This window comes from Panthera onca, chromosome A2 (genome assembly GCF_046562875.1).
Source record: "Panthera onca isolate mPanOnc1 chromosome A2, mPanOnc1 haplotype 2, whole genome shotgun sequence".
NCBI classification, from domain to species: Eukaryota; Metazoa; Chordata; class Mammalia; order Carnivora; family Felidae; genus Panthera; species Panthera onca.
In genome coordinates, this window is record NC_138340.1 from 130,076,394 (window position 1) to 130,092,931 (window position 16,538).

Consider the following 16,538-nt stretch of genomic DNA (forward strand, 5'->3'; position numbering starts at 1 on the left):
TATAATACTCAACATAAATTAACAGGAAAGAATTACATCATTACAAATTTAATTGTTAGGAAAAAGTGATACTTTATTATTTCACCTAAATAATTTGAAGGCACTTCAGAGTAAAACATCTTCTTGTTAACACTTATTCGATAGTATATTTATTAGTTGTCATATTAAGGCCCTGCCAATAGAGATTTTAAATATTTATTAAGAAACACCTCCAAACATTCAAAATGAGACTATACTTAATATCTTCAAAGAATCTGAAATAGCATATTATATATTTATTGACTCCTAGAACATGCTCCAGCCAGATAATGATCTTTGGTCAAAGTAAGAGCAGTCCTGTCATGTGGGCCTCCCCACGTAGACTGGAAATGGCACTCGGCACTCAGAATGTAATAAAAGCAAAACTATTCACCTAAGGAGAAGCGAAAGGACTAGTTCTGTTTAGATTTTTATTTTTCTTTAAAATTTTAGTCTCTTGAAATCCAACTTCTTGAGTTAATACACAGCTATTAAAAAGCAGCAGACTTGTAATCAATACCTTCACTAACAGCTATTCCCCAGGCTCTCTTAAATATAAGCACCAGAGTTTTGCAAGATGGAAAATACCCAATTAGGTTTTCCCGAACCAATTTAGCTTGTCCAGCTATTGAGTATTTTGACAAAAAATATATTCACACTCTTGAGTTTGTGAGAGAAAAATTAGCCCTTTAATTAGCAGTAAAGCTAGTCTAGAAATGAGCCATCTGGCTTATCTCTGATATACTCTGAGATTGTATCATGTCATCAGAAAATTTTTTAAATACCAGGCACAATTTGCTAACCTCAGAGTACAAACTTAACTTCGGCTCCCTTCATAGAAACTAACAGACCTGTTTCTCTCAAGTATTTGAGTGGATTCTAAGTGAAAACCATCAAGCTGTTCTCACTGCTATCCATTTTCCATGTTGCCAGAAGAAGAGAAGATTCAGCTCCTTATCTGATATCCTTATTCAGATATAAGTAGAACTGGGAATAGGAAAACCTTGTTATCACCCAGGAGCTTGTATTTCAGTCAGCGAGGGCTGAGACAACACTGCACAACTGTTGTAGCTAATTAACACTGATGGTTAAAGTGATGCCTTTGAACCCATGTGAACAGCTCTTCTGGACTTGAGTTAGTCAGTAAATATGTATTGAGCACACACATTGCACCAGGCATTGGACATGTCACAAAAAAAGAAACAATGTAAGGATTTTTAAAAAACAGAAAGATATATAGAGTCTGGGTAGGAGATATATGCGCACGCGTGCACACACACACACACACACACACAAAATAATAAAATCTGGTAAATGCTGTAGACTCACGTGTAAGATTGCTGCCAGTATAGACCTGTGTTTTTCAAAATAGGTATTTTGACTTATTTTGTGAGCCTTAGAATCAATATAATCAGTTACAATCAGTTTTTTTTTAACATAATGGATTAAACACTATAATGTACCTCATGAAATAAAACACTGTTTTGAACTTCTGGTCCAGCTTTTCATAGATATAAATTTAGGTATAGATACAGAGATTTAAGTATAGCTGTAGACAAAAATATAGGAAGACACACACATATACACATATCTTGGCCACAGTGTAAAATATGCTTCTTACTTGGTATGGGCAAAAAACCTTGAAAGCCACAAGTATATGAAATTTGCCTGATAACTCAAGGCAGGATTCATAAAGGAAACAGCATTCGGGTTGATGCCATATGAAAAAGTTTGTACAGTAGAAAGATAGAAGGCTTCCAGAAAAAGAGAACAGGGTATATATAGGTTGAGTACATTGAAATGTGATTAGGGCTACATGTTGAAATAACATTTTGGATATACTGGATCAAATAAAATGTATTATTAAAATCAATTTTCACCTCTTTTAGCTTTTTAAAATGTGGCTAATAGAATATGTCAAATTCATAACAAAGTTCAATCGAATAGTAATGTTGCAGATGATGAACTAGAGAAGGAAATTACACTTGCAGTGATGAGGCCAAAGTTAGGCTACTGAAATAGCCAAGACGAGAGAAGATGACAGTCTGGTCCAGAACAGTAAGAATGGAGAGGAATAGGAGAGAAAAGTTCAAGAGAAGAAAACAAAGTAGAGAAACAAAACTTGGTGGTTGGCTGGATATAAGGGATGAGGTAGAAGAAGCCATGTATCCATTCATTCATCTAAACATCACATTGCATGCCTAGGATATGGTAGGTACATGTACCGTGCTGGTTGTGCTATAGTGAGCCAAACGGAAGTCTGAAATGCTTATCAACATTCTGAGCTGGGAATGGAGTCAAGGTTGTTATCACAAACTGAAATAGCACATAAAAGAAGAGGAACAGTTCTGTTATCATCACATGTATCTATCATCTCATTCTTGGACATTCCTTTATTTATCTTCTTCTATGGTCTAGGATATTTAATAGAATATCTGAGAAGCAATGGATGTCAGGAAAAAGGTCCAAGCTGAAGCTAGAAAGTTTGGAGTTATTATATATAATTGGCAGACGATCCCTAGGAGGGGTTCCGAGCATTCACGGGGAGGCTGTAGAAATGATAAGGGCCATGAGTCCAAGTAAGAACACTAAGGACACTAAAAAGGAGAGAAAGGAAAGCGAGCAAGTCCTCTAACAGAGAGAAGCAAATATGAAGGAGAAAAATCCATGAAGGGTAGAGTCCCAGAAACCAAAAGAGAACATTCATTCGAATCAAGTAAGAAGAGTAGTTTCAAAGAGGCACTGGAAAAACATTTAACATTTACAAGTCAAAGATGGATGAACTTCATGAAGGTGATCCCAGCAGAGTGGTGTAGAACACAGGGGAGGCAAGGAAGTAGAGAGGCCAGGTAAAGACATCTGTTTCTAGAACCCTACTTGTGAGCAAAGGAATGATAAAGTAGTGAGCACAGAATCAAGGGAGGGGTCTGGGTGCTTTCATCTTCTTGTTTTGACTCGAGGGAGACTTGAACATGTTCAAAAGCTTGGAAAAGCAATCAGGACAGAGGGGTAGTTTAAAAGGGAAGCAATGAATTAATGGAACAAAAGCCTAAGGAGCTCGGGAAGGAGAAGACCTAGGACACAGGTGCACAGGCAACTTTGACTAGGAGAAAACATCTCTTCCCCAAAGATGGAAGTGAAGGTGGCTAAAGAGATGGCAATCAATTCAGATGCAGGTAAAAACTCTTTCAGTATTAAGGGGCACCTGGGTGACTCCGTCGGTTAGACGTCCAACTTCAGCTCAGGTCATGATTTCGTGGTTCATGGGTTCAAGCCCCACGTCGGGTTCCGTGCTGGCAGCTCAGAGCCTGGAACCTGCTTCAGATTCTGGGTCTCCCTCTCTCTCTCTGCCCCTCCCCCACTTGTACTCTGTCCTGTCTCTCTCTCAAAAATAAACAAAACATTTTAAAAAAAGAAACTCAGTATTAAAATACTACTCAGGTTATAAAGTAATCACTGGGCTCCTTTGGTTAATGGTAACCACAAATGTGGGTCCAAGGTGGTTCCATGGATCTGATTCATACCTATGTACAGTAAATGCACTAAAGCCAAAGGCACAGACTTCACACTAAGAGCAAGTCAACTTCCATCTACTCCATGGCCCATGATTTACTTTGCTCTAAAAACAAAACAAAACAAAAACCCTGTAAGAAGTGATTATCATTAGTCTTAAAGAGGAAAGAAGGGAAAAAATGGAGGCTAATGTGTATCAAATGCAGGAAACCCTCAGGTCCCTCTAGGATTTCCACCTGCGTACATCTGGAGTGGAAGGTGTGGGACAGAGCTTTCCTCCTCTCCACATAGACCCTCAAAAGCTCCTTCCCAAGGGAAGAGTCCCAGCTATCACACTGAGCCACAGTTTAAGCCATCTGGTAGAATGACTGTGACTTAAAGATGAGAACCCAGAATTCCCTCTACCTCTACTCTTAATATTTCTGGTTTTGGACTAGTAAGCATGAATGCCTAGGCAGGGTCTATACTCCTAGCAGCACAGTCATAATCATTTTGTGTGATTAAAAAAAAAATCAGACCTGGAGCTCCTCACCCCATCTCTGCCTGAGTCTCTCCACTTACAATTGAAGAGGTAAGGGGGTTGTACCTCATTGGAGCAAGAAACACAGGTAAGCCTCCAAACCCAAGCCTCACTGTCCAACAACCTTCCCTGGAAAAGCCAGAGATTAAAGGTTACCAAATATTCTTTCAGCTAGGAAGCAGCACTTTATTTCCCTGATGGCTTCTATGCTTTTTTATAAATCCATTCTTCAGTCCAGAACTGCAGAAAGCAGAAAGAGTAAAAGTAGGTAATTAAAACATCAAAATCTTAACTTAAAACTCCCTTACTCAAAAGCCCTTAGTAACAGACAAACGAAAATTTACACAAAGTTTTTCTGCCTCATTATTTTTCATTTTTCTTTTCCTTAGTCTGACTCTCCTGAAATCCTCTCTCCTTCTTGCAATATGTTCAAGTCCATGAATATCTATTTCATATGTCACCTTCTTGATCTAGGAAGCCATCTCTGAACCATTCAGTTAAAGTATCACTGTCTCATCTATGCTCTCATAGGCCCTGCTTATGTATCTATTAAATCCTTACTTACTCAATTGTATCTTCCCTAGTAAATCAGATGAAGGTTGAAACATTCACCTGTGCATCCTCGACCAGAGCACTTTGTCCAGGCTGGTCCCTGCTCTAAGCCACAATTCATCTCTTCGTCCCCTGAAATCTTACAGCACTTCGTGGGGCAGCAACTGGGCCCAGCAGTCCTCCACCAGCAGAACTTTTTCGGAAGAAGGAAGAAAGCAAATAAAGAAACGTAGAAGAAAAAGAGACCTAGAAGGATTTTGTATCATGCATAACCAATCTGAAGTAATCTTACTGCCCAGACTGGAAGAACTCAAGGAGCAATCTTTTGACTCCTCGGCCAATCACTGTTCTGTTTGGCCTGGAGCTATGGGAAATTTTAAGTCACAAGGCTAGAAGGAAGATCCACAGGCAGTGAAAATGAGTCATGAAGCAGTCAGTGGGACTGAGGCCCCAAAGACAGCCAGCAGTTGGGGTTGTACCCCAGATTTTCAGAAAGTGTATTTTATACACATATTTTTTAACTGGTTAAAGTATGTTAGGAAGCATACAGATTATATTTAATAAATATGAATTTTCTAACTTGATTAATAATGGCAAAAATTAATTTCTAACTTAATTATTAATAATGGCAAAGCACCTTATAAAGTACATGACAGCACACAAAGTACTTCTAAACCCCTCCATTTTACACTTGAGGAAATGAAGTCTCAGATAATTTGGAGGAGTTCTGTTAAGGCCTCATTCAACAACAAATATTAAATAAATACCTTCTATATGCAATGCGCTGGGATTGAAGCAGTCCTGCTTTCATGGAGCTTTTTCTTATGGGAAAGACAGATAATAAAATAAATAAAATATATAGTATGTCAAATGGTGCTACTGAGAAAATAAAGCAAGGTGTGTAGGAAATAGGGGTTTTAAATAAGAGGGCCAAAGAAGGACTTAATGGCAAAATGACATTTGAGCAGACACTAATGGAGAGGAAGAGAACCAAGTGGTTGGTGTTCTAATCTGAACTGTAACCCAAATCTTGGATTGCTACTGCTTATGTTATTTCAAATACCACAATTTGCCTTGAAAGAAGACATTGGGGCCCGCAGGAGCTGCAGCACCAATATGAATGGAGAGGAGAGCCCAGCCAGCAATCCATGCTGGTGCAAAACGTCGGACTCTGGATGTCCCTGCACCATTGGTCTATAGTTGACAGCAAAGATAAGGAACCTGAAGTCGTCTTCATTGGGGACTCCCTGGTCCAGCTAATGCACCAGTGCAAGATCTGGCAGAAGCTCTTTTCTCCCCTTCACACACTTAACTTTGGCATTGGCAGTGGCAGCATACAACATGTGCTTCAGTGACTGGAGAATGTGGAGCTGGAACGAATCCAGCCCAAGATTGTGGTGGCCTGGGTGGGTTCCAACAACCAAGGCCCATAGCAGAGCAAGTGACTGATGACTGGTGAACCAAGGGCAGCCCAGGCCCAAGTCATGATGCCGGGCCTGCTTCCCAGGAGCCAGCACCCTAATATACTTCATGAGAAAAACCAGTGGGTGAATGAGCTGGTCCAGACGGCACTGGCTGACCACCCACAGGCCCACTTTCTTGATGCCGACCCTAGTTTTCTGCACTCAGACAGTACCATAAGTCACCATGAAATGTACAAAAATGGAAATCTGAGCCGCCTGGGCTATACCCCTGTCTGTTGAGCCCTGCACTCCCTGCTTCTGCATTTGCTGGCCCAAGGGCAGAACCAGGGTGTCTCCCTGCCAGAGACTATAACCTAAGCATCCTCCTTCCCCAACATTAAATTCTCATTCCTCAAAAAAAGAAGAAGAAAGAGGAGGAGCAGGAGGAGAAGGAAGAGAAGGAAGAGAGGGAGGAGGAGAAGGAGGAGGAGGAGGAGGAGGAGAGGGAGAAGGAAGAAGGAGAGGAAGAGGAGAAGGAGAAGGAGAAGGAGGAGGAGGGAGAGGAGGAGGGAGAGGAGAAGGAGAAGGAGAAGGGAGAGGAAGAGGAGAAAGAGAAGGAGGAGGAGGGAGAGGAGGAGCGAGAGGAGGAGGGAGAGAAGGAGGGAGAGGAGGAAGGAGAGGAGAAGGGAGAGGAGGAGCAGAAGGAGGAGGAGAGGAAGAGGAGAAGGAGAAGGAGGAGGAGGGAGAGGAGGAGGAGGAGGGAGAAGAAGAAGAACAACAACAACAACAAGAAGTAGTCATAGTAGTAGCAGCAGCAGCAGTAGTTGGGACACAGGCTGCCGAGCCACAGGAATGGCCAGGTCCTCCAAGAAATCTTGATTTGAAGAGGGCCTGCCTTCACATTGGGTCTTTCACATCTGTAGACACGGGAGGCCAGCAGAAAGGACACTGTGTCCCATGGGATAAAGCATGTAAAAGTGCCTTTCAACCGCTGTACAGCTACATGGTCAGTATGATAGTGCAATGTGTTAGTGCTAATCACATGTGGTTTTGGGGGCCTTATTAAGATTGCTCTCCTGATTTACTACTGGTACCTGGTAGAGACTGAACACCTGCCCATGGGATATCAAGTGACTATATGAATAATCAAACTACCCATAAAAAACTGGTGTTATCCGACTCGCCAAACCATAGAACTAGACAGGCCCAATAGCAGTCCACTCCCTACAAGACTGGGAACATGGCCACAACTAAGCTGAATGAGCAGATGACTCAGACTACTATAGTATCTGGCCCTATTCCTTGAGCATTTCTCCCTCAGTCGTATAAATTGGCATAACAAGTTCCCTCTGACCAGTTAATGGAAGAGAAAAAATGATGGGTCTCATTCATTCACAAAAGGACCTACACTGAGTTGGTAAAAGCTAGGTGTGAGTGGCCACTATGCAACGCCACCACTCATTAGTGTCCCCGAAACACAATGGTAAAGAGAAAACCTTCCACTGGGAAGAACATTAGGAGACATGGAATGAGGTAAGGGTATACACTGATTAATCGTTAGTGGCTTAGGAGTTGCCAGGCTGGACAAGAACTTAGAACAAACTGGAAAACTGGTTCGGTTTATGGCACCAACTGGTCCCATAAAATTTTCAGTAAGCTTCAAATTTGGGGTGCTGCCCTATAAAATTAAGTATATGCTTAAAACTAGTAATCATTTTATGGTGCCATCTCTCCCAGAACGTATACAAGGTGGAAGTGAGAGTGGTCCCTCTATTTTCTTTATGTGTAATTAATAAAAATATTGGAATCATGTTTTCTAAATTTGGTGAAAAGCATAAAATTACAGGTCCACAAAGTTCAGTGAACCACACTAGGCAAATTAACATGAAAATCACACCTGTACATGTTACAGTCAAACATAAAACTAAGGCAAAGGAAAACATCTTAAAAGCATCCAGAAAAAGTATTCATTACAAACAAGAGGGCAATGATATCAATCTTTTTAAAAATAAGTGTTTTAATGGAAGTATAACTCACATACAGAAAGGTGCACAAATATATTTGGCATGACTCGTCGCAAAGTGAAGATAACTATGTAACCACCACCCATATCAAGTACAACACTAATATGCCCTTATTACAGCCTTTATCCTAGCTAGTCATTACTCTCCTTCCTTCTCAAAGGTAAGGATACTAAAGCCACAAATTGCCAGTGGTTAACCTTTAGATAAATTTAATACATGATGTATTCTTTTTGCCTCCTTTAACATCTGTGTTGTTACCTGGACAGTTTTCCATTTGTTTTCATTGCTATCCAATGAACAAATAGGCCACATTTCATGACTATACCTGAGTTTATCCACTCCACTGTTGACAGACATCAGAGGTGCTTCCATTTGGGGCTATTACGAAGAGCACTGCCATGGACATTCTCATGTACGTCTTTTGGTGTACACATGTATGCATTTTTGTTGGGCTCTCTATGATACCTAATAGCCCACTTTTAGAATTTTTTGGTCCTTAAAATGTCGAGCTTAATGGTTGGGAGGTCTTAGTACTGAATGGAGGAAAATGGTTTCAATGAATTAGATGTGGACACTGCTCACGGGCAAGTTTGGGCTTTCTCTCTGAGAGAGAGAGAGAAGGGGATTGCTCTACGGGCATGGTGAGGGATGCCTTTTAACAGGGGGAAATTGCATTGCTGCTATATGATGGAATAAATTTGACTATACGTGGGGGGAAAAAAGGAGGAAGGTCTTGTCATTTAGAAAAGTCGTAGGGGAAGCAATGCCCTGCTCTCAGCATTTCAGGCACATCAGGAAGTAGTTCAGAAAATCATGAGCAGGGCTCATAGCACTATCCTGTGCCCAAGTGGGTCCCCGACTACACATTTAGACACTCCAAGAAGATGCCAAATGGTAATTTTCACTGACAGGACTAGCAGTACCACTCTAAACTGTACAATGTTAAAGTGGTAACCAGAGAATGTTTGATCTTTTTATTGTTGGTTTTAAAGGCAAATGTCCTGAGTGGTTTGTTATGGTTTCTGTCATACAAAAGTCATTTCACTCTACTCTGAGTCACTTGGCTGTCACAAGACACAAAATGAGCTGCAATAAGAAGAGCTTATCAAGAGGAGGGAAAAGTACACATATCTGGTCCCATACCCAGGTGACTGTCTTCATCTAAGGCATGATTTACCCTTCCCAGTGAAGTATCTGTGCAGTTCAATTAATTACCCTCTGTCAGTCAGAAGTAAATTTTGGTTCAGAGAGGTGGGGCAAAGCATCAGACTCGACCTAACAACTGTTCCATACAAATACTAGATCATCTGGAGTAGCCGTCTCTACAACAAACAAATCTTCATAGCAGAAACAATGTCTCCATGAGACTCCATTTGCTCCAGTCATTAACTTGTCATTTTGGACTCATAGAGTCATTCACTTAACAAATGTGAACTGTATACCTACCGTAAGCCAAGTACTTTCGGTGGTCAACTATTTGGAAATGGTATGCACGTGTGGGTGTGCACATACATATACACAAACACACAATTAGAGACATTGGCCTGTGTAGCCTCCAGTTGCAAATATTCCTAAGCATGCCAACCATTTTAATTCAAATGTGAATGTATGTGCATTTGTATGTGGGTGAGTTTGTGTATGTATATGTGTATTTGTGTGTGACAGAGAGGCAGAGAAAAGGGGATGAGGAACAGGGTAAGAAGCAACTCAAGTTACATTAGACAAGGACAGCAGAAACCAAGAAAGACTCGAGAGAAAGTGTGGACAGATTTAAAGCACAAAAATGAAGTAGACTTCACTCACTTCTCTCCATGTACAGCCACATCCACTGCTCATCAACTGCTTTGCCCATATTCTGTGTGCTCCTTACAGGTTATATATAATCAAGATCTACTTTTAAAGCTATTTGCAAAAGTGTCTATGCCATAAACTTTTGGCTGACAAGTAATTATACTTTACCTTCCAAAAGAAAACCAAGCATAAAACAACGCCACAAGATGAGAACAATTGATAATGCTGCTTGACAAAGGAGGCAAAAGAAAGAGATTTAACCAACACCTTAAGTTTGCCTCACCATTCATTAATTTTCAATTTGATTTTGCTTTTTTATACCACAAAGCACTTATTCAAAAATAGAGGAACTCCTATATCCATATGTTGTCCTGCAAAAAAGAGAAGAAAATACTATTATTTGTATTTCTTGTTCAAACACTCTAAGAATAAAAGAACTGTTTTCAGAAATGATGAGGTTCCTGCAGATAACATTTACCCACGGGATTTGAGGCTTTTTTGTGACATAAAGTGCAGAGTACTTTGAGGATGGTTACAGATTCAATGGCACAGAAAAGGCTTTTAACTTTGGCTCATTTCCTCTGACCACCATGCCTCCATTCTAAATTATAACCTCTCAAAGCTACAGATCCTTTAAAGCCAGCTTTTAAACTGCCTTTCCTTGGTATCATCACAAAATAAGAACACTTTGTTACTTGAAAATAAAAGCACAAAATTATCGAACTCAATAACTGTTCTCATTATTGCAACCAATAAACAAGGCTCAACAAAAATTGTTTTCGCTAATAGCCATCACTTATTGAACTGCCAAGAAATAGATCCAAGAGAATCTAAAGAAAGATCAGCCTTAACAATATAAACGGTTTCTTATTCAGAAACTATATTTAATATCAGAAATGGCTAGCACATGTCTCAGTGCTATTATTATTGTCCATAACAGAATCTTAAACTCAGCAATAAAATCCTGTCATTCACATCTTAGAATAGTAATAATTTTGAAAAAACAAACAAAAAAAGAAACCACTAAACTACTAGAGAATCCCGTTTTTAATTTAGGAATGTCTTTTATGATATAACCCATAGCAAATACTACCTACTCGGCTGAATCTTTTTCAGAGTCACTCCAGTACTTTATATCCACAGAAAAATAATAATAGGACTAGGAAACATGAGAAGCATCTGGGACCCTTCCCCTTGGTTGAGACTGAGCAAGTAGTTGGCATGGCCAGCAAAGCCAAAACCAAATATTCAACCAGCTGGTTGGAGACAGTAGGGCCAAGTGAGTGACCCACATAGCTGAGAGACTGGTTATATACAAGGGGAAACAAGCAAACAAGTATATATTTAAGGTTAATGGGAGCCAGGTTTTTCAATGCTGGAGAAAGAAACTATAAGTATAAAAAGAAGGTATCAGGGGCACCTGGGTGGCTCGGTCGGTTAAGCGTCCGACTTTGGCTCAGGTCATGATCTCGCAGTCCGTGAGTTCGAGCCCCGCGTCGGGCTCTGTGCTGACAGCTCAGAGCCTGGGGCCTGTTTCAGATTCTGTGTCTCCCTCTCTCTGACCCTCCCCCGTTCATGCTCTGTCTGTCTCTGTCTCAAAAATAAATAAACGTTAAAAAAAATTAAAAAAAAAAAAAAAAAAAAAAAAAAAAAAAAAGAAGGTATCAATATGAACGTACTTAGAAAGATCAATCTACCGGAACATACATGCATATAGATAGAGATGTATGTGCATATAGTGTGTGTTTATAAAAGCTGTATTTTCAGGGCACCTGGGTGGCTCAGTCAGTTAAGCATCCAACTTTGGCTCAGGTCATGGTCTCATGGTTTATAAGTTCAAGCCCCACATCTGTGCTATCAGCGCAGAGCCTGCTTGGGATCCTCTGTCTCCCTCTCTCTCTGCCCCTTCCCCTCTCTAAAATAAATAAACATTAAAAAAAAAAAAAAAACCTGTACTTTCTAATTTCATTCCCTGGTTAGACCTAGCAGGAATGATACTCCAGTAGCAGTGAGCATCTTTAGAACCTAAATCTTGGGGTTTCTGGGTGGCTCAGTCAGTTGAGCGACCGACTTCGGCTCAGGTCATGATCTCACGGTTTGTGAGTTCGAGCCCCATGTCGGGCTCTGTGCTGCCAGCTCGGAGCCTGGAGCCTGCTTCTGATTCTGTGTCTCCCTCTCTCTCTGACCCTCCCCCACTCATGCTCTGTCTCTCTCTGCCTCAGAAATAAACATTAAAAAAAATTAAAGGGGCGCCTGGGTGGCGCAGTCGGTTAAGCGTCCGACTTCAGCCAGGTCACGATCTCGCGGTCCGTGAGTTCGAGCCCGCGTCAGGCTCTGGGCTGATGGCTTGGAGCCTGGAGCCTGTTTCCAATTCTGTGTCTCCCTCTCTCTCTGCCCCTCCCCCGTTCGTGCTCTGTCTCTCTCTGTCCCAAAAATAAATAAAAAAAAAAGTTGAAAAAAAATTAAAAACAAAATTAAAAACAAAAGAACCTAAATCTTGGTTTCCCCATGTCTAAATGTCCTTCTCCATTAAAAGGAACCCGAATTCCTTCATAATTCCAAGGCTGGAACAAGAAAAGTATAGGATAAGCTTGATTGACTTTCAACATGATGAACTAAGAACACAACATCATTCTTCTATGGTAATCCTACCCAAAATACATCGTCTGAATCCATTCATAAGGAAACATCAGATAAAAAGAAAAGCATGATTTGGCTGAACTCTTCCAAAATATCAAGATCGTGAAAGATAAGGAAAGACTAAGGAATAGTTCCAGACTGAATGACACCAGAAAGCCAGTTAACTCAACACAAAGTATGATCCTGGATTCTGGACTCATAAAGAACATCACTGGGACAAATGGTGAGTTATGAATGAGATCTATGGATTAAACAGTAATATCCTATTAATATTTATTTCCTATTCTGATTATATTGGGGTTATGTGGAACAACATCCTTATTTTTAGGAAATGCTCTCTTAAGTACCAAAGAAATACTAGGGTATCATGTCTGCAATTTTACTCTCAAGCCAAAAAGAAAGAAACCACTTCAAAATAATAATGTATCAGAGTAAAGGCTGAGAGAGAAATCAAGTGAGACAATAAAGAGAATATGATGGGACAACTGTAGTAAAATGCCAATACTAGGGGAATGTGAGGGAAGAACATATTAGTTCTTTGTCCTTTTCTTGAAATGTTTTTCTAAATTTGAAATCATTATAAAATAAAATGTATTTTAAAAAGAAATGTCTGTTTATAACTCTTCTTATACTATTAAGAAAAGTCTTAACTTTCTATGAAGGGCTTCAGTCTGCTATGCATTTAAAAACAAAAAGGATATGCTGTGGCTAGAGGCAAAATACAACCTACATAATTCAAAAAGCACTTAAACCAAATAAGGACGTTAAAAGGGCTTTTATCATCAATATGTCTAAAAAAATGTGAACACTTGCCTGATTAAAGGTGATATATACTGGGAATTATAAATACCATAAGGATAAAATTGCAGGAAATCTCTGATATTCATGCAAGGAAGAGATCCACGTAGACAGATGTGTCTCCCAGATCAGCCTTCAAGGACGCCCTGGCTCCCTACCTTCTGGGGGAGTATGGTCAGTGGACAGCCTCTAGGTGCAGAGAATTCAATCTACTGCAGCTGCAAAGGGCAGTCCCACCTTGAGGCATCTCACATCCTGCAACAAAGTTGGGGCAGGGGAGGTCGGTGGCAACAGGAGGCAACCCTGAGGGCAATGCTTCCCCCAGAGCAACCATGGTGTAGCCTGAGCATCAGCAGGTCTGCAGGGCAGCTCGAGCTTCTTTTTCTGCCCAATCCTGCAGCTCCTGCTTCCAGCCAAAGCACATGACCCCTGACACACATCTTGCACCCCAAACTCCATCTCTGTCTTTACTACTGGAGAACCCAGCCCACAATAAGGACTTCCTTTGTTTTTCAATTAAACATAGCTCGGTATGGACAGCTTTTACAGTTCTGTCTTGTGACTGGGTAATGTTATTTCTAACTCACGATATAGTTGTGAATTTTCTTAAGGTGAATTCTGCCTCTGACTCTCATCCATTCACCTTCTCATGCTGTGTGACAAAAGAATTGTACTTTCCCCTTTTCATGTTAGCCAAATATAAAAGATAATCATTATTTAAACAACAAATTTCCCTCTTATGGTCCATTAGCTCCTGCTGCTTGTTCCTGTAGTGAAATTGAAATATAACAAAACAATTTCCATGGCAATAGATAATAATCTAGTAAATGTGAATTTCTGGCTTAGCAACAGAACAAAATAGGAGGAGATTATGGGACTGCAGTGGGACTAAATTTCAATTTCTGTGTGTGTATTTTTAGTATCACATTTTAAAACAAAGCAAACTCAGACAAATTCATACATACAGAAATATGAAGAGTAAAACTCTAATTATAGGATAAGTTTAAAAGATATCAATGATCAATTTGTAATATTACTCCCTACCATTTACCACCAAATTCATTCAACTATCATAAAAAAATTTACTTATAAATTCAAGAATTCTTACAAGTTTTATTTGAAAGTCTATTATCTACTAGAATACTAGCTCCAACTACTAATATATTGCATTATGTTCATTTTTAGTAATAATTACAAACATGGATTATGATTAATATATAAATGAAAGATTTTCAAAAGGCCTCAGGATCTCTACAAAGCCTAAGAATAGAGGAGCTGGAGGGTCTGTGAGCATCACAAAAACAGGAGCAGATCTCATCTGATACCCAGTAGGCCAAAGCTCTCTGTTCACCCCTGTGAAACGCACACACTGATGTCCCAGGGTGCACACTCTGTCGGCCAGTCTACCACACACGTGCTCTTCCCCCCATACCTCGAGTTGTACGTTCACTGAGAGTCACTGTTTTCTTCCCACACTTATTACCAATTGTTTTTGCTATAATGGCATAATTAATTTGTTCACAATCTGATGAAATATAAGTGCAAAAAGGGAGAAATTATTGTAGCTATGAAAAATAACTATAATGTTTTGCAAAATCTGATAAAGATGAATCACAAAAAAATATGAACAAATTGAGTATGAACAAAGCTAGACTTTGGACAATTAAGGAAACAATTATTCATATCTAAAAGTATTCTACACTCAGATTGCTTTGTGTCTTAAATTTTTGCTCTTAATAACCCAAACTGCAAATGGTAGATAATGCACTGTGTCTCTGCTTTATTCAGTAATGACTATGCAAAACTCCAAGCTGTTAAAAGAAAAAGCTTCAGCCTTAAAACAAAAAAATGCCAAATAGACAAAGAATAAGTGAGACAAATGTATGAATTCAAGGAAGCCTAGATAGAATTCCTTAATATATGGTAATACAAACACACCTCTCTTTGATTTGTCTCCACTCTCCAGGCAGGATTCCAGCCTTCTTAGGGCTGGCACTGAGCACGGCCCCCTTGTCCTTGAACTGCAATATGTACAGCTTCAATCACAGGCTAATTCTTCCTGGCTGGTAGTGAAATCTTAGAAAGCATTCTTCCCCTGCTTGCTTCACTCTTCTCTCCTGGCTCTGCACATATGGATTCTTCATTACCCACTTGATTTCACATCCAGCAGATCACATCTTCAAGCCGTACTTTCTCTTTAGTCATCTGCTACCTAAGGTGGGCCTCGGACAAGAAGGCACTCCTAGCCCCAGAGTCACATGGGCAATTAATTAATTGAACACATTTCCAATCCTTTAAGCACCCTGCCAAGGAATATATTGGCTAACCAGGAAAATGTTTACCTAGACAACTCAAATCTTTTTTTTTCTTTCCTATTCAAGCCACATTTTAATGGTTGATGTTCCCTGCCCATTAAAAACATACAAGAGCAGCCACAAAAATAATGTTCTGCCATGGTCCAGCATTTAGCGATTTAGATCCTAAGGTACCTAAGCTGACTACTTTTTACTCTATTCTATCAATTTAACTTCCTTTGCTTCCACTGAACTCACATCCCATCAACCTATTTATTATATCCTTACTTCTCCCCTCCAATTTTATGGCCTTTAACTCCATATTTCTCCAAATTATGGTTGAGCTGCTTTTACTCATATCACTTCTTGACACCAAGGAATTCTGACTACAACTGAGGTTCCTACAATTCATTTCAATTCTGATACTAACTCCCCAGATTTAGCATCAGATGCACAGGTTCAAGGGCTCAGTACCCCCCAAGACTGGCAACTTCAGATGTCAGTCATGACACTCTGAAACTCTGAAAAACCCCTTCATAACTATTACTAGTTAATTACAAAGAATATGAAAGAACAGTCAGCTGAAGGCAGTACCTGGGGCAAGGTCTGGAAGGGTCTCAAGCACATGGGTCTGTCCCCTCAGAGTTGGGGTGTACCACCCTCCTAGCATGTGGGTGTGTTCACCAACTCTCAAGCTCTTTTAAAACTGTCATTTAGGGATTTTTACAGAAGTTTCATTACATAGGCATGGCTGATTAAATCATTGGCTGTTGGTGATTTACTCAATCTCTAGTCCCTCTCCTCAATCTCTAGTCCCTCTCCTTTATCCAGAAATTGTGTGATGGTTGGAAATTTCAAGCATTTGGTCAAGGCTTGCTATTCTGGTGACCAGTCCCCATCTGAAGCTATCTAGGGGCCTAGCAAGAGGTGCCTCATTAGAACAAAAGATGTTCATATTACCCTTATCACTCAGAAAATACCAAGG

General features: G+C 40.1%; 1 protein-coding gene and 1 pseudogene across 12 annotated transcripts in view; one reads left to right on the forward strand and one right to left on the reverse strand.

Moving 5' to 3' along the window:
* The window catches only part of IMMP2L (inner mitochondrial membrane peptidase subunit 2), an 886,893-nt gene that overhangs the window by 715,718 nt on the left and 154,637 nt on the right, over positions 1 to 16,538 (reverse strand). The window lies entirely within an intron of this gene.
* LOC132679388 (platelet-activating factor acetylhydrolase IB subunit alpha1 pseudogene) lies at positions 5,578 to 6,695 on the forward strand (annotated as a pseudogene).